The sequence below is a fragment of the Lepisosteus platostomus genome, chromosome 2 (assembly GCF_059453375.1).
Source record: "Lepisosteus platostomus isolate fLepPlt1 chromosome 2, fLepPlt1.hap1, whole genome shotgun sequence".
NCBI classification, from domain to species: Eukaryota; Metazoa; Chordata; class Actinopteri; order Semionotiformes; family Lepisosteidae; genus Lepisosteus; species Lepisosteus platostomus.
This window is the reverse complement of record NC_142612.1, coordinates 21,699,110-21,717,244: the sequence shown is the minus strand read 5'-3', so window position 1 is coordinate 21,717,244 and position 18,135 is coordinate 21,699,110. Positions and strand designations below refer to the sequence as shown.

The 18,135-nt window shown below is 44.3% G+C and overlaps 1 long non-coding RNA gene across 1 annotated transcript; it reads left to right on the top strand.

The window, feature by feature from the left end:
- Positions 1-11,070: 11,070 nt before the first annotated feature.
- On the top strand, positions 11,071-17,550 carry LOC148676127 (uncharacterized). The gene is made up of 3 exons (XR_015925972.1): positions 11,071-11,151; positions 12,508-12,586; positions 17,250-17,550. It is a non-coding gene; the product is annotated as an uncharacterized LOC148676127 (long non-coding RNA).
- The last annotated feature ends 585 nt before the right edge of the window (positions 17,551-18,135 follow it).

Here is an 18,135-nt window from a genome sequence, read left to right as displayed (position 1 = left end):
TATACATATTATACAGTAACCCATGTTATACTGCGACGAGCGCACCGCGTTTTAACGCGGTATAACCCGCTTCTTTTGAATGCCTGCATCTGTATGTAGTTGTGATACGTTCACCTCAATAACCAAAAATATCCAGGGCAGTCATGTGTTATCATCTGAGCAAATACAGTGCCTTGCGAAAGTATTCGGCCCCCTTGAACTTTTCAACCTTTTGCCACATTTCAGGCTTCAAACATAAAGATATAAATTTTTTATTTTATGTGAAGAATCACCAACAAGTGGGACACAATTGTGAAGTGGAACGAAATCTATTGGATTTTTGAAACTTTTTTAACTAATAAAAAAATGAAAAGTGGGGCGTGCAAAATTATTCGGCCCCTTGCGTTAATACTTTGTAGAGCCACCTTTTGCTGCGATTACAGCTGCAAGTCGCTTGGGGTATGTCTCTATCAGTTTTGCACATCGAGAGACTGAAATTCTTGCCCATTCTTCCTTGCAAAACAGCTCGAGCTCAGTGAGGTTGGATGGAGAGCGTTTGTGAACAGCAGTTTTCAGCTCTTTCCACAGATTCTCGATTGGATTCAGGTCTGGACTTTGACTTGGCCATTCAAACACCTGGATACGTTTATTTGTGAACCATTCCTTTGTAGATTTTGCTGTATGTTTGGGATCATTGTCTTGTTGGAAGATAAATCTCCGTCCCAGTTTCAGGTCTTTTGCAGACTCCAACAGGTTTTCATCCAGAATGGTCCTGTATTTGGCTGCATCCATCTTCCCCTCAATTTTAACCATCTTCCCTGTCCCTGCTGAAGAAAAGCAGGCCCAAACCATGATGCTGCCACCACCATGTTTGACAGTGGGGATGGTGTGTTGAGGGTGATGAGCTGTGTTGCTTTTACGCCAAACATATCGTTTTGCATTGTGGCCAAAAAGTTCGATTTTGGTTTCATCTGACCAGAGCACCTTCTTCCACATGTTTGGGGTGTCTCCCAGGTGGCTTGTGGCAAACTTTAGACGAGACTTTTTATGGATATCTTTGAGAAATGGCTTTCTTCTTGCCACTCTTCCATAAAGGCCAGATTTGTGCAGTGTAAGACTGATTGTTGTCCTATGGACAGACTCTCCCACCTCAGCTGTAGTTCTCTGCAGTTCATCCAGAGTGATCATGGGCCTCTTGGCTGCATCTCTGATCAGTCTTCTCCTTGTCTGAGCTGAAAGTTTAGAGGGACGGCCAGGTCTTGGTAGATTTGCAGTGGTCTGATACTCCTTCCATTTCAAGATGATCGCTTGCACAGTGCTCCTTGGGATGTTTGAAGCTTGGGAAATCTTTTTGTATCCAAATCCGGCTTTAAACTTCTCCACAACAGTATTACGGACCTGCCTGGTGTGTTCCTTGGTCTTCATGATGCTCTCTGCGCTTTCAACAGAACCTTGAGACTATCACAGAGCAGGTGCATTTATACAGAGACTTGATTACACACAGGTGGATTCTATTTATCACCATCAGTCATTTAGGACAACATTGGATCATTCAGAGATCCTCGCTGAACTTCTGGAGTGAGTTTGCTGCACTGAAAGTAAAGGGGCCGAATAATTTTGCACGCCCCACTTTTCATTTTTTTATTAGTTAAAAAAGTTTCAAAAATCCAATAGATTTCGTTCCACTTCACAATTGTGTCCCACTTGTTGGTGATTCTTCACATAAAATAAAAAATTTATATCTTTATGTTTGAAGCCTGAAATGTGGCAAAAGGTTGAAAAGTTCAAGGGGGCCGAATACTTTCGCAAGGCACTGTATATTGGTTTTGAGGTATCTTTGGGATTGACATTGTTCTATATCCCAAACTACCAAGACAACTTGACAGTGATATTTCTAGATTAAATCTTGAATAGTAAGATGGTCATTTCCAGACAAAGACACCATAGCCTAATGTACAGTATATACAAACTACATTAATTACCATTGAAGCATTTGCTGTACCCCTCTTCTCATCAAAGCTCAAGAGCTCCTTCTCTGGACATAAACCCACCTTGTGTTCTTTAGGACCATTCATCTATGTTGAGTGCTCAAAAGGTGGACTTTTTGACTGTACAAAGAAAGACTCAAAGGAAATGGAAAGAGAAGAGAAAGGAAAGACTGTACAAACACAGACAGAATGATGCAGAATTGTTCTTACACTCATCAGTAGTTCAGAAGTTCTGGAAACACTTCTGGAGCATGGAGTTGGGTATCTTCACCACCAACGAATGGAGACATGTTTGCACGTCCATGGCCGAATATCCTATTTTATGCTTTGCCTCCAATAACACTGCAGGCACAGTGCCTCATGAGAATACAGGAGGAGAAGACATACCTCCTGTTAGTGGTTCCAAAATGGCTGAGATGTATGGGCATCCACATGCTCATGTCAATGCTCTCAGAATTACTAATGAGAGAGAGATGGGAGACTTTTTTTGGCAAGCTCAACTAGAATTGTGAAACTACCGGGTCGGGGCCTCTCCTGAGATAGAGCTACCGGATTGTGTGTTAAACCCCCTATAGTCTATATGCTATATAGTCTATAGTCTGCACTATTCATCAGGCCACTGTATGCATATTCCTCTCATTTTGGGGCATGACTTGTAAAATGGACCTATTCTCTTGCTCTATCTGAATAGCCCTCCATTTCTTATATTTTTTTTATTTTTATTAAGGTGTCTGTATAGCACAATTCACAACACACTTCCACATTTATGTTGACATCATAGAACTACAGTATGTCCTTTCCACCAGTTCCTATTATGAAAGTATATTTTTGAATGCTAGTTTAACTGTATCTTCTTTAATCACTTGCAACTAGTCTAAAATTTAAAGCATATGTTCTGCTATTTCACTGACACATACTGACTACAGCTAGATGACAACACCTGTCAGCAAACAATGGCTTTTAAATATTATAAATTTATGATGGTGATTTTTGTGAAGTTTGTTTTACAAAACATGACCGCATACTATTGAAAGGATTTTTCTGTGCAGGCTAAACACCTTACCTTGCACTCACGGAAGCTTAGCACACTAACAATAATGAGAAAAGTTACTAACAGGGAGTAAATGACAAACAGAGGAATGGAGCGAAACCGGCGAAGGGAACAGGGTGAGCTCAACTGAGTCATTGAGATATTATAATGGTCGGTGGTAAAAACTGTTAGAATTAATTGCCTTTTACAAAACTAGTAGTTTTTCTGATGCAAGAAAGGTGTACATAACCAGCTTCATTTTCTTTTGAATTTTGAGAATTCTTGGTGTGAAGGTGGATTGTGTCAATCTCCCTCTCTCAAGGGTAATTAAAGCTGGCTCTGTTGAACTTCCACTCTCAAGACTGTGATTTCTGATCTAACACTATAACTATACCTGATGTCTTTATCCTATTTGTATTATACTTTATATTATTTGTTTCCCACTGTTGAAAACAAAATATTAAAAATCACTGAAGAATAACTTTTGGTCATTACATGTTGTAGTATCATTCAAACAGCCTTTATAACTAATTGTATTACACTTAACAAAGTACAAATCTTGTGCATGACTTTAATATATTATAAGGCAGTTCTTTGAAATATAATCAGATGAGTTTGTAAAATCCTACTAAGGACTTTAAAAATCAACGATTGTCATACCGATGTGCCACAGAAAACTTTATTGCATCTTCAAGTTAATATTTTATTCTATTCATAACAATTGAACAGCAATAGTTTAGGTCATATAATATGTTTTAAAGAGGGTAGAAAATACTTAATTTCCCTAAGAGAATAGCCACGTTTTCTTAGGCTTTAATCAGACATAATTCTTAAGTCAATTTCAATCACTTCACTCTGGCAATCACTACTGATTAGTAGGAAGTGTATTATTGGGACTGGTACAATCCATATAATTATAGGATTTAACAATAGGAAATCAATTACATTTACATAATCCCTTAGTTATTCATTACTGCTTTGTGATTGTGTAACTATCTTCTTTTATAATACTCAGTATTTATTTCCTCCAGTGATTCATAGACACTAGCAAAGCACTTTACAATCATGACTATCTGATGGTTTATTCATGTTTTGTACAAGCAATGGCACAAAAGCATGCTCACTTCTAATGAAAGTTATCGCAGTTCTCATTACCATCAATTTAATGGAACAGCTTGTCTTTTTACTTTATGTTTTGTTTTATCTAAGTGGTTCACAATGGAAAATGATATGCATTTTACAGAAAAAGATGGCAAAAAGTCAAATGAAACACACAATGTCAGAGAATAAATTACTTGCACATGCTCCCCATATAAATTTGTGCTTTATAGTCACCTGGGTTTTTCTGTTAACTGCTACTGAGTATGAGTGTTTATACAGATTATACACTAATTATATTAAAGATTTTTTTTGTTTCAAAATTTACAGCTCAGTATTTTTTTCTCTGTTGTCCATCAATACATCTTACATGCATCTAGTATAACACTCCAAAGACATAAGTAAATGCCAACAAAGATACTTTTAATCATACTTGTTCGTGCCACCAAGACTAAGCCAAAGCATATCCAGAAATGTTCATCATATCCAAACCCTATCTGGACTAACGACTGGGCTTCCAGGTGAAAATACAAGCTCGAGAGAAAAATACTTATACTTTCTGTTTAAAAAGAAAAAAATAATAAATATCCTTCATAACATACATATATGACTTCATAAAGTTTACTAGTAATATATTTTGCACAAATATCCATGTCCTGTTATTACATGGTTACTGTTAATTTACCGTTATTAGATCTCTTTAGATCTAATGAACTACACTTCCTCTTAAAATGTGACAGATATTGCCTGACAGTATAGAGGATCTTAGATGTCACAGGAAACAAATGGTAGGACTGGACCCCACATCCCTCGGTGATCGCCTTACTCCTGCAAAGGCATAATCTCTGCCTCTCACTGGACTGTAATTTTGGTAAAAACACGATGCAGATCTTTCTGCAGAGCAAACAGGGCTGGATTGCCAGTGTTCTTTAAAAAGTAACCCAGAGATTTTATGTTTTTTAAAAGAGTGACCTCCATATATCCTGTGCTCTCTTTTTGTACTAGAGCTACTGTAGGAACCTTCTTGAGATTGCTTTATACAGGAATTCACTCAGATTGTCATGTTTAGATTACACTCACAGGGGCGTAGAAGTTTCTATGGACAATGACAGACTTAGTATTAACCAATTACAGATACCTGAGAATTACCATCAATGGTACACTATCTGTTCAAAAGAGCAAAAGTGCATTTTGAAAAATGGTTCCCAAGCAATATGAAAAAAATGGCTAAGCCCACAATTCAATCAATTCAATGTTGTTTAATTTTGATTTGTTTCAAGCTTGCTCATGCCCTATGCTCATTAACTGATGCCAAGATCTACTCTAATTTTGAAATAATCTGTTAAATATTTCTGTTTGGGCCTTAAGGTTTTCTTTTTTCCTTGTAGAGAGTTACGTTCTCACAGGCTATGCTTGGAGGTCTAAACACTTCTGCATCTGATTGGCCATTTTTGCTAATTGTGAATAGTCAAACTTATTTAATGTCTTCTTAATTTGAGAAGAAGTGTGGGGAAAGTGCAGTTTCTTTGGCTCCCATCCCAGACCCACCAGAAATATAAATGAATGAAAAAGGAGAAATGCTAATACTCCTTATATCTCCAGTAATAATATATATTTTTCAAATATTTTGAGCATTTTGAGCAAACTAACATGACTTAAGCCTAGGTCATAGATTTGCTTGCCTGCTTATGTTTTAGCATGCTAGATTTTTGAATGATTAAACTTAATCAGATGGACTTTATTAAAGTGTATCTAGCTTCTGACAATGTTGGCAGTGTTCAGGAGTTCTGGAAACAGATATTTTTTCTGTTTTTCTATTTTTCTAAAGAAATATATTTCCCGTTTAAATGTAGTTCTCTTGCTACATTTTAATCTGGTGTGATTGCAGATATAATTATTGGTGGTGATGTGATCCATTACATTCCCATTCCCGTCATGACTCAATCCTGGTCAATTTTGATATTTTCTATAGGGAACTTTCAGTAGCTAGGATACATAGTGACCATGGTATCTTAGAGTTCTGATTATGTAGTCAAAACAGACTTCTTAAGTAGAAAAATAGAGCTCCACATCAATGTGGGGGATGGTTTAATTAGAATTGATAGTTAATAGAATTGCTTTTAGTTTTAATTATTACTAATTTCACACATTGACAACAATTTTCTAATGCTAAAAAAATTGCAAAAAAATTAATACCTACGTATGTACTGAGGTGTTGGTCTCTCGGCTTTTGTACATCTGCAGATAGCACATCTGCCTTGGAAGGAAACATTCCCTGTTCAAGTTCCAGACTACGAATTCACTGATAGTACCTTTCTTTGCAGGACAAGTCCTTCATTTACGATACACTGAATTTTAACTTTAAGCTTAACATGACCATATATACTCCATATGAAAGGAATTACAGTTCTATGAATATGAAACCTAAATTTATATTTGTTATTCTCTTTATTATTTGGTTAACTGAGTTTATATTTTTAAAAATATTCTCTCCAAATTATAGTTTGGCAAAAACCTGCTGCACAGAACTGAATTAATCTTTTATTTGTCAGTTCTAAAAACCTAATATTATAGATTAATGAGCTATGTTTTTTTAGTGGATGTTAAAAGTTAAAGCTATATTGTCTGTATACTTTTAAAACAAAAGCGATAATCAATTACATCTTCGTTTTCCAAAATTACAAAAGATTTTTCCTGTTGTTGAAATCTTGTGTATTTTTCCTTGGATAACTAAACAAAATTAAGAAAAGCAAAAATCTAAATGAGTAACCTTTACAAAGGCAATATGTTAATTAATTCAAAGTCTCTTTTGAATTACCTTATCATAGAATAACCCCCAACTAGTAAAACCACTTCTGTGGTTCAACGGTAGAATACAAAGAAATTAAAATACAATGATAATGAAAATTATTTTATATGAATGCTCCAAAAGCTAATCATTTAAAAAACAGGAGATACAGAGACATGTGTTTTTCACTGATAAAAAATCATCTCCTGAGTATAAGGAGGTAGAAAAAGGAGATGCACTCCTAAACAAAAAGAATCTGCCCATATATTTACATCTGCTTTTATATGAGCATTCCCTCAGCCTACTAATTGTGACTACTGAATTTATTAAGAAGACGCAGTCATTGTTTAAAAGCTAAATTGCACTGGTGCATACATGCACCCAAGCCACAAGGCTTAGAGCACAGTGATGCTAGGCCTCGGCAAGTTGTATGGGTCTTGACATGTACAGATGGTACATGGCACATTTCATTAAGGAAATAAATTAATTAATGAATAGGCAGAAGTGTTAACATCCAACTACTGCCAGAAATGCATCCCTCATGCAATGTTTCACAACTGTAAGGTAATGTAACATAAGGGCATGGAAGGACACCTGCAATGGCCATAAGCAGGTGACAAGGAGATCACTATTAGATTACTATTAAGACTCCAACATGAGGCTCATGAAGGTGTAAAGAGTCCACAACTGTTAAATTCTTGATTTAACAAGATTCTTGATCTGTGACTGGTGAAAAATGTCATCTTTCATTGGAAAAACATAAACCCGAGATGTACAGTATTCTTGAAGTGGCAACTTTTTACTGTCAAGTAAACACACCTGTACCAGCCAGATAATGTCTGTAAGTAGGTAGAAATCAGTAGGATCTGCCACCAAAGGGAACAGATAGGAGCTCCCAAATTAGGAGTCTGATATCTTTAAAGGAGTCTCATAGCATTTACCACAAAGTACCTTTTAAAAATCTTTGAATGAGCTTGCACTGCTTATTGGAGCGAGTGGACCCTTTCCATATTCTCAGTAGACTGGGTGGCAGAACCAAGGCTGCAACCATTTGGTTCATGAGCAGGAAGCCAGAGAAATAACTGAAATAACTTTAAAAAATAAATTACAGTCACCAAATGAAGTTTAATTTTTGTTAAGGTCTCTGTCTTGATAATTTCTTTTGTAAAATAGTTTCCTACACCTTTGCATGTTATGTGAAGACATACAGAACTTTGTAATTTTGTCAATGCTAATTTTCCATCATAATTAAAACTGGAAAAAGAACCATAAGTGGCTTCCAGGAAAAAAAGGCATGAACTCCTAAAACAATAATAGCACTTTCTATTGCAAACCAGAAAGACCAAATCAAGCACTATATAACTTTTCTTTGGAAAACAATAATGTAAAAAATATGAATTTTCATTATTTTAAAGGCGATATTGTTGCAACCAGTGTAACCAGTCCATGACATCTGGGGATTAAAACTAGTTGCTTCTTCCTAGATGGAAAAAGATTTAGAATGAGTGCCAAACTGGTTCGTATCTGTATACTTCTATACAGATGCAGCCATTCAAAGTACGCAGCACAGACACGTAATTGGCTACGGCCTCACGCATCGTGACGCAAAATACTGCGGTACGTGATTGGTTGACCGACAGGGGCACTCGTGGTGCATTGGTCGTGTAGCGGCAATGCTTGTTAATAAGACAGAATTAAGCGTTGGTATGCTCCTAAAAGAGGCCCCATCTCACCCTCCATCTCTGTGGTGCAGCCACAGAGAAAGAATTCATGCAAGCTGATTTAAGATGTTTTCTTGTGATAAGAAACCAGCTCCCAAAGGGGGATGCACTTAGCTAAGCCTGGCTATCATGATCAATGGTCAGCCATTGGCGCCTATCTGTCTAGGGAGTGCGAGTTGGACATCTGGATTGCATTCCTAAGTGTCAGGACTAAGTGACTCATATCTCACCTTGACCAACCAATCAGGGACTGGCAGGGCGTGGTAATACCACGTGGGTCTACAATGCCCGCCAAACTCTCAACCAATCAGCACACATCTGGGTCTTGATCAAAAAGGGAGCGCAAGCTCAGTTCTGGGCTCTCCTTGGCCATTTTCGCGCATCCTCAGAGACAATCACGTGACAACTGCTGTTGTCTGCAAAAGGACTTGGACTTTGTTCTAAGCGCGAGGCCGAGGAACCCGTACGTACTCAGAATTCTACCAACGTGAATGCTCCGCTTGATCAACGGCAGCCTACAGTTGGACCCTCGTCGACAACCTGAATAGCTTATTCAGAAGCAGCGCTGGACCGGGAACGAACCAGTTTCTTCCCAGGCAAAAGAGTGACTTGTGAGGACTCGCGGTCACACTCTGTGCATAGAGACTTTCTACTAGCCAGCCGGACTGCTGGTAGATCCCCTCGGAGCAACGACTGCCCTGCGCGCCGCAGTTAGATTCCTCCGCCCGTCCTACTCCGAGCTGCACCTCGACTGGTTGGCCGGTAGCCAGAGGACGCCGTCACAACGCCCATTGGACAACTGCTGCAACAGAGGCTGCAACAGAGCCTGTCAGCTGGTTTGGTGTTCGTGCCGGGAAACTCCAAATCCAAACACAGTGGATAAGTAAACCCCATGTTCTACATTGCGTCTCGAGAATTCAATTGTACCTCAACACAAGTTGTTATCAATTTAATTCATGAGTAATGTATTTACTTCCGAGTTTAGAGTAACAGTGGGTAATAACACTGATTAGCGATTTGGTAAGCGAACGATATATATTGACATATATTCTCTGTTGTGTATCTCTTTGTGTTTGCATCTCTTCGAGATTATATACCTTGTATATTGATAACCCTCACCGTAAGGTCTGCCGCTCGTATCCAGGCAGACTAGTATATGTTTGTTGCACAGTTATATTAATAAATGTATCCCGTGTATTGAACCCGTGTGTTTGCGTTGTTAGTTGTTCTGACGATTGATTTTCTAAAAGCCCCAACGAACAACCTCGTGATTACTGCTACAATTAATAATTGTCTCAGTAAACCCATCAAAACCTCTACATTTAATGGCGTCCCTGGGTGGGCGGAGTTAAGAATGAAATGAGAATCAATCGCACAGAATAACTGATATTGCTGTGAGTTCAAGTTCAGCACAGCACCGCTGCTTCTATACGCGAATACCGGGTGTGCTGATAACTGCGCAAAGAAATCCCCCTGTTTTCTAGCGTTTAGTGTAACGTGTGCTGATTGGAAATCCATCTGCTCGGGTGTTTAAATTCCATACTGTATTTTAGTAAAAGGAAAAAAAAGTAATACTCTTAAAGTTTCTCTGACGTAATGACAATGGCTGCCAAAATGTCTGAAGTGGAGTCGCTTATAAGTACTATTTCTAGCGACGACAATCCTGGTTACTGGAGCGGTATCGAAAAGTTGAACTTTGATGATATTGAGAAGCTGCAAGTAGATTTAGTAGCTAAACTAGCGAACCAGCTTAACACAGGAGGGTCCGTGAATGCAGTTCAGGTCCTATCGAGTTTCGCCTTAAATCTAGCTAAACAGCTGGAACTGTCTTTGTCCGAGCTGACAAAGTTTCAAAAGCTTCAGGGAAAGCTAGAAAGATATAAGGTGGAGCGAGTTGAGTTGCTGGATATAATCAGAGAAAAGAGAGTGAAAAATGAGGAAAGTGAAGACAGACTCAGGGAAGTTTTAGGTAAATTAGATGACCTGTCTGCTAGAGAAACTGCGGCTGAGGTAGCTAGGAGAGACCTGGAAGCGAGCTTGAAAGAAAAAGAAAAAGAAATTGAGAGTTTAAATGAGCTCACCCAGGAAAGGCAAAAGGAGTTAGATGCTTTTGTACTGGAAGCAAAACAGGCTAGATCCCACTTGCATGCCAGCCCACCTAGCAGCCCGGAGCGCTCACCCAGCGCGCCGGGAGGAGGTTTCTCCCGGCCAGGGTCTGTGGTCGGATCGGCATGGGGGAGATCGCCGAGTCCTGCGCGAGACGCAAGGGCGATGCAATTCAGGCAGAGACCCCCTGCTCCTGATCACGGCCGTCCCCCTGCCCGCGGAGAAACCGTAAAAATTAATCTCCACTCCCTGAGGCAGTTAGCCAAAGATGTAGAAAGGTTTGACCCGTCAGTGTCAGGGAATAATGTGGAAACCTACATCGATGAGCTGAGACATACTTTGCAGTTTATGCCCAGAGCATCCGAACAGGAAAAGGCTTTGTTAGTAAGGAAAACTACTAGCCGAGCGGTACACGAGTGGATGTCCAGACAAGGACCGGAGGTCTGTAATAGCTTTGAGGAGCTGTGTCAGGCAATGATCGGAGAATTTTCGGCTTTTATCGATCCCATAGCTGCCGTGGCCGCTGCGCACCATATTAAGCACGAAAAAGCTGAAGCCCCTCGCGACTATTATGAGAGGCTTAGGCGCACTTATTTTGCAGGGCGGAATGAAGAGGGTTGCGAAGAGAACGTGAATTTCAAAGGTTTATTCATTGCTAATCTGCATCCCTCAGTCAGGAAAATGATTGTGATGCACACAGATGCAAAAGCGATGAAAATGGCTGACATTAGAAGGTTGGCTCAAAAAGCCTGGGGAGCTGAAGTCTCTGCTTCCTCAGAGCGAAAACCTGCTAAAACGGCCGTGTTCGCCACTAAAGCCAGCAGGGTTGACGACTCGCCTCAGCTCGAGGGAGCTGAGGTTCCTGAGCCCTATAAGCCCCGGCGCAAAATAGGCAGGCAGGACCGCACTAAGCGTCAGAGCCGCCGTGAGCGCTACGGGGAAGGCAAGGGCTCAGGCAGAGCCTATTATAAGGCTGGACGAAGGGAGTCGACTGCAGCCCGCCTGGCCCGGCTTGAACAAGCCCTGCTTGAGAGACCAGGACAGGGTAAACCTTCCGCACCGAATGCCGGAAGCGTGAATGAGCTTAGGGGGACCACGCCCCTTCTCACTGGAGGAGGCGGGGATCCACCCCAAACCCCTCCCTCAGTCTATCTGATTGGGTGGGAGGGTTCCTGCCTGAAAGAAGGCTGTGACTCTGAGTTGGGCGCTGACCCCACCCCTGAAGTCAAAGGAAAGGCAGGCTTCCAACAATTCTTAGGGAATCTCAGCCAGAAAGGCAAAGCAAGGCGTATTTATATCAAGGTTTCTCTTGAAAGCATCTTAGATAGAGAAGCACTGATTGACACTGGGGCTGAAATTAGTTTGATGTCAGCCGATCTACTCAGCGAGCTCAAACGAGTAGCGAAAGGAAAAGGCATCAGACTTAAGGTAGAACCGTGTAAGATAGATATTTCCAGCTATACCCAGGATCATGCCAGGATCACACACCGAGTGTGGGTGGCACTTAGGTTCGGGCCAATGAATGTGGTGCATCCTGTTTACATCTCTAGGTTTAAAACAGAGCCACTACTCATTGGCCAAGACCTGCTTGACAGGCTGGAGCCTCTGGTGGACTGCCAGTGTGGAAAATTGTGGGCTCAGGTCAAAAACCCTAAGCCTGTCGTACAGCAAAAAGGGGGGTTCAGTGGTTATGCTGTGACCACACAGTGCCCACTGAACACTATAGCTGAGTTGGAGGTTCCACCTGGTTCCTCTGGACGAGAAATAAATGTCTCTTCTTGCTTTCCAAAACTACAGGGAAGTCCTGCCCAGGCCAGCACTCCCACGGTCTCCCAACTACAGGAGCAGTGCTCCGAGCAGCTGCTTGACCCGCCAGGTAAAGCACACCCCTTTTTCATCCCTGAAGAAGAGTGGATCTCCCTGTCCGGTAATGAATGGGAGTCCTTTCTGTGCGCCCTGGTACCTCAGGGGGACCAGGACTACCACCCCATGGTGGTGGGAGGGGTCCAGGTGGCAGAAGTGCAGGTTGATGATGTAATTCTCAGCCTCAGCTCTGAGAAGTCCATAATCAGTGAAGGTCTGTTCAAGGACCTGTCGCGAAGCCGTCAGGTGACCCTGGTGACGCAGTCACAGGTTCTGTGGTGGGCAACCCCACCTCATAGGTCCATTTGGAGCAAAGGAAGTTGTGTAGCTTCCATCTCCATCGGAAAAAGGAAGTTTGCTCACTACTTCCAGGTAGCACCTCAGCTGACCAATTCGGTCTGTATTGGTGCAGACCTCTTGGTTCGACTGGGCGCCCAGCTGGACACAGTAAACAGTGTGCTGTGGACACGGGTGAACCCAGATGCCCACTCTCTAAGCGGCGACCCCGAGAACATTCGGTCAGGTCAGATGATTCCTCAGGCCTGCCAGGTTGTAAATGAATCGGACCTGATCGTTCCTGCATCAACAGCAGGGTTTCCGGTACGCCTTGTCCTGAAGAAGGGACAGAGAATGGATGCTGAGATGGTTTTCTTCCAACCATCAGCTCAGTTTATCAGACTGAACCTAGCAGTCTGTGGTACCCCCAGACTGGAACGGAATGGCCGAGCCACCTGCCTGTTGGTGCAGAACATAGCAAAACAAGATGTCAAAATCCCTGCTCGCACTGACATGGGACTGGTAATTGACAATGGTTTCTATGATTTCGAACTGGCCATCCCAGTACTGGGGCAGCTCCCTGGTCCCTTGGCCAGGGAGGGGGGAAACGAGCAGGTGTACTACACCTACCCCCGGCGGATGATCGCAATTATGCCAATAGAGGGATTCTGCAACCAGGAGGTGTGCAGAGTGGACCTTAGCGATAAGGATAAGATGGTTGTGTACACAGTACACGCAGGTGTTCCGACGGACCACTCAGCCAAGAGTGCGACCCGGGATACCGCCATGCCGTCAAAAGCGGGGTTCCTAGAGCAGGTACAGGAACAGGTGGGTAAGGCAGATGCCCTGGAAACGGAAAGCCAGCGTCAGCAGCTGCGTCAGATCTTCCAGGATTTCCAGGAGGTGTTTGCACGGGATGCCTATGACTGCGGGGTGACGGATTTGCACACAGTGCGCATTCCCACAGCCCCTGGCGCCCGCCCAACCTATGTCAGGCAGTATCGCATTCCCCTCACGGCATACGAGTCCATAAAGCAGACGTTGGATGCTCTACTAGAGCGTCAGATCATAAGGGAGTGTAACTCCACTTATAACTCCCCACTGTGGCCGGTGCTGAAACCCAATGGTAAGTGGCGTCTGACCATTGACTACCGGCAGCTGAATAAACAGGTTCCTTTGTCACGATGGCCAATGATCTACCTAGATCAGGAGTTAGCCAAGGTGACAACAGCGAAATATTTCACCACAGTGGATGTGGCCAATGGGTTCTGGACCCTTAAGGTAGAACCGACAGACCAGTACAAACTGGTCTTTTCCTTCGGAAACAGGCAGTTCACCTGGAATCGATGCCCCTTTGGGTATTCCAACTCCCCAGCGGAGTTCAACATATTTCTGCACAAAGCCATGAGTGATGCAGCCGCCAGGGGCAACCTGGTCTATGTGGACGATATTCTGATGCGGAGTCAGACCTGGGAAGAACACATGGCCGAGATCAGGCATGTGTTGACCCAGCTCTCCCGTGCAGGGGCCAAACTGTCTCTGGCTAAGGGACAGTGGTGTAGGACCCAAGTGGAGTACGTGGGACTGTTGGTTGGAGCCCAAGGCATACAGCCACAGTCCAGCAGAGTCCAAGCTATCCAGAATATGAAGTCGCCCACTAACCTGTCTGAACTGCGCAGCTTTCTGGGAGTATGTAATTATTCCCGGCAGTTCATTGAGGATTACGCTGAAATAGCAAGGCCCCTCCACAAGCTGTTGCAGAAAGACGTGCCCTTTGAGTGGGGACCTTCCCCAGAACAGGCTGTGATGGAGCTGAAGCGCAAACTCGGTAGTGCACCGTGCTTGGCCTACCCTGACAAAAATAAGGTCTTCTACCTTGAAGCAGGGTTCTCAGAGCACTGCCTTGGGGCTGCTCTGAGTCAGGAATATGACCAAGAGCGAAGGGTGGTGGCGTATGCCAGTCGAGCCCTGACCCCAGTGGAGCAAAAGTTCTTGGACTGCGAGAAGGCCCTGTTGTCTACGGTCTGGTCGGTAGAACACTTCCGTAGTTATGTAGGGGGACAAAAGATCATCATCGAAACCTGCCACCAACCTGTGACATTCCTGCATAGCCAGAGACTGAAAGCAGGCAGGGTGTCAAATAGCAGGATTGTGGCATGGATGATGGCCCTACAAGGCTATGAGATAGAGGTACGTTATGCACAGAGCAAGAAAATGTACCTGGGACAGGGCCTGGCTTTGGGCCAAGTGTGTCACGGCTGTGACACTGACATGGAAGCTCCAGAAATGATTCCCGCTGCTGAGCTACCGAACAATCATCGGTACTACGATGAGAACGTGGGCCAGGGCTTACCCATGGCCTATGTTGACGGTTGCTCTTTTCGCCACGAACAGCAGGTGCTAGCAGGGGTAGGTGTAGTCTGGCAAGACAATACTCCCTGTGGGCCGACCCGCTATAAGCTAGGACCAAAGACTAGTCAGTATGCGGAAGTAGCTGGGGTGCTGATCACCCTCCAGCAGGCCCTGACAAATGGCCTTAAACAGTTTGTCATCTGTAGTGACTCGAACTACGCCCGACATAGCTTCGTGTCCCATCTTCCGTATGGGAAGGGTAACGGCATGAAAAATGCCCGGGGCAAGGAAGTAAAGAACAAAGAGTTGTTCCTGGCCAGTGACAAGCTCACGACCGAGGCTGGAATGATGGTTTACTGGAGGAAGGTGAAGGGACACTCCCAGGTGAAGGGACCCGACAAAGACGGGAATGATGAGGCCGACCGGCTGGCCAAATCTGGCGCCTTAGAGGGTGATCCCTGGCAGTTCCAGCAGGAATGGCTACCCACAGAAACCGTGGCTGAGGTCAAGGCGGTCACCCGAAGCAGGGCTAGACAGGATGTCGGAGCTGACCCTCAATCTGTAGTGCTTGGGTCACAGGGTTTTAACACCGATCTTGCGGAAATGCAGAAACAGGACCCAGCAATTGGGCAAATGTATCAGCATATCGCTGACCCAGTGCGTCAACCTCTTTCAGAGCAGGTGCTGAGCCAGTCTCCGGAGCTGAAGGAGCTGGCAGAGGTGAAAGACAACCTAAAAATTATAAAGGGGTTGTTGGTTTGTGTACCAGTTGCACAAGGTGTCCCAAAGTGGGTAGTTCCCCGCTGTCATCGGGGGGTCATGATCCAACACGCTCATGACGAACCCTGTGGGGGTCACCGGGGAATCAAGGCCACATACGACACTATCCAGCAGGTGGCATTCTGGCCTCACATGGGCCAAGACATCGCCGCGTATGTAAAGGGGTGTCTGACGTGTAGCCAGTTCCAACCATCACGGCCCTTGCACCGTGCACCACTCCAGAAAAAGGGCATGACATTCCCCTGGTCCAATCTACAAATGGATTGGGTGGGGCCGCTGGTGAGGTCATCCAGAGGGAACAAATATTTCCTCACTGTTACGTGTGCATTCACAAAATGGATTGAGTGCCTCCCAGCACCCAACGACACGGCAGAGACAACTGCAGTGCTGTTGGTGAACCATGTGTTCAGTCGATGGGGACTCCCCCTGACGGTGGACTCGGATCGGGGAACCCATTTCACAGCTACAGTAATGGCAACCCTGTGGAATATGCTTGGGGTCAAGGTCCAGTTGCATATCTCCTACCACCCTCAATCCTCGGGCCAGGCAGAAAGGGCAAACCGAACGGTGGTTAGTATGCTCAAAAAGTTTGTCTCCACCAACAGTAGGGACTGGGACATTAAGCTGCCCCTGGTTCTGATGGCCATCCGAGCCACGCCCCATTGCTCTACGGGGGTCCCACCTTTTGAGATGATGACAGGTCGGAAGATGACTCTTCCCCTACACTGTCTCTATGGGGAGGAGGACCTGAGCACAACGGGGGCTGCTACGGTCCATCAGTATGTGTCAGACCTGCGAGCACATCTGCAGGCAACCTTTGCTTTTGCCCAGAACAATCTGGGAAGGAGTGCAGAGGGTAGGAAAGCATACTATGACCGAAAGGCAGTTAACCAGGAACTCCAAGTAGGAGACAAGGTCCTGTACTTCCAATTTGCCAAACCCACAGGGGTGGCCCGGAAGTTCTTACCCAGTTGGACAGGACCCCACGAGATTGTCGATAAGGTATCACCGGTAGCTTATCGAATTCGGATTGAAAAGGGAAGGCAATCTCTGGTCTACAAGTGGGTGCATCGCAACCACCTCCGGTTGTATCGCCCATCTCAAATGGCGCCAGAGGACACAGAATAGGGTTAAAAGTCTAAACCCGATCAAAGAGGGGGGTGCCCCTTTGTAGTTGCAGGTAGTTAGGTACTGTAGTGTAGGTCCTGCTAGGAAAATATATTCAAAAATATAGTGGAACTGTACCATGTGCCTCATCTGTGTTCCAGAATGGGAATCCTAAAACTGCCACGGCTGGTCCTGACAGTACTGTGGATCGCCTCGACACAGCCCCTTGAAGTTGTGGAACCCGGTCCTCCTACCGGCATAGTCCTGCAGGACGCTCCCGGATTGTTGTTAACAAATTGCAGAACATATACTCAGCGAGTGTATGTACGGCTGGACCCACATGATGTGTTTCGGAAGCACATCAGCATGAACAGTAGGGTGTCCTATCATGGTAGGCAGTGGGCTGGGGATACTGTATGGCATGCCCAGCTAGACACTATACACATGCTCCGCCAGCTGAGGAAGGCAGCAGTCACCCAGGAGGAGATGACAGGCCTCAGCCGCCCCAAAAGGTTCTTGGGGGGTCTGATTGCTGCGGCCTCCGCCGTGGGCTCGCTATTTTCAGCGGGTCTGTTTGCTGCTAACACTGTCACCCTGACCACCCTGAGAAGGCAGGTGTCTGGGTTACGTAAGGAAATGCCAGAAATTTATGACAAGCTGTATCAACAGCAGCAGCGGCTGGAAAGCCTAGGGAAAACCTTACAGGGCACAATTTTAGCAGTAAACCTTCATGCAGCACTGTTAAATAACACCCTCCACACCGTGGGCAGGATTGTCGACGTGTTACAGTGGGACTATGCTTATGTGCAACAGGTCAGAATGCTGATGCAGGATCTGCTTAGGGAGCTTAGTGCCACAGTAACTAGCCTAGCCATGGGACAGATTCCAACCTACTTGGTTCCACTGTCCTTAGTAGAAGAAGTACTGAAGTCAACCACTTCCGAGATGGTGCAGCCATTGCAAGTACATCTTGCATACAGTCTAGGCAGTGCCATTCCCATACATGTCAACCCCGAAGCCAAGGAAATAGGTTTCCTGTTGAACCTT